Here is a 1,010-nt window from a genome sequence, read left to right as displayed (position 1 = left end):
GGGCAGCCCAGCTCCAGGTTGAGCTGTTGTTCAGCATCTTAGCTGTGGAGGGCAGTGTCACTGGCCCTCATATGTGGGATCCAAACTGGGGCCCTCTGGTGTCCCAAGCCAGTACTTAACCATCGAGCCACTCGGCCGGCCCTGCCCTTTTGTTTTATTGATGATTTTCTTTGCTGTGAAAAACTTTTAAGTTTGATGTAATCCCATGTTTATTTTTTCCTTTACACTCCTTGCTCGTGGGGATATATCAGTAAAAATATTACTTGGGGTGATGTCTGCAAATTTACTCCCTATATTTTCTTCTAGGAGTTTTATGGTTTCAGACCTTACATTTAAGTCTTTAATCCACTTTGAATTTGTTCTTGTATATGGTGTAAGGAGGTGGTCCAATTTCATTTTTTGCATATATCAGTCCAATTTTCCCAGGACCATTTATTAAATAAGCTATTTTTTATCCCAGTGTAAATTCTTGATTCCATTGTCATAGATTAAATGACCATATATGAATGGATTTATTTTGGGGCTCTCTATTCTGTTCCATTGATCTATGTGTCTGTTTTTATGCCAGTACCATACTGTTTTGATTACTATAGGCTTGTAATATGATTTGATGTCGGGTAGTGTGATACCTCCCACTTTGTTCTTATTTCTCAGGATTGCTGTGGCTATTCAGGGTCTTTTATGGTTCCATATAAATTTTAGAATTATACGTTCTATTTCTGAGAAAATGTGATTGATAGCTTGATAGGCATTCCATTGAATCTATATATTGTCTTAGGTAATATTGACATGTTAACTATATTAATTCTTCCTATCCATGAACATGGTATGTATTTTTATTTGTATCTTCGATTTCTCTCTTCACTGTCTTATAATATTCTGAATATAGGTCTTTTACTTCTTTGGTTAAATTTATTCCTAGATATTTTATTGTTTTTGAAGCAATTGTAAATGGGATTGATTTTTTATTTCTTCTTCTGATAGTTTATTAATGGTGTATACAAGTGTAA

Source organism: Hipposideros armiger, unplaced genomic scaffold (assembly GCF_001890085.2).
Source record: "Hipposideros armiger isolate ML-2016 unplaced genomic scaffold, ASM189008v1 scaffold_1138, whole genome shotgun sequence".
In the NCBI taxonomy this organism is placed as follows: Eukaryota; Metazoa; Chordata; class Mammalia; order Chiroptera; family Hipposideridae; genus Hipposideros; species Hipposideros armiger.
This window is presented reverse-complemented; position numbering follows the sequence as displayed.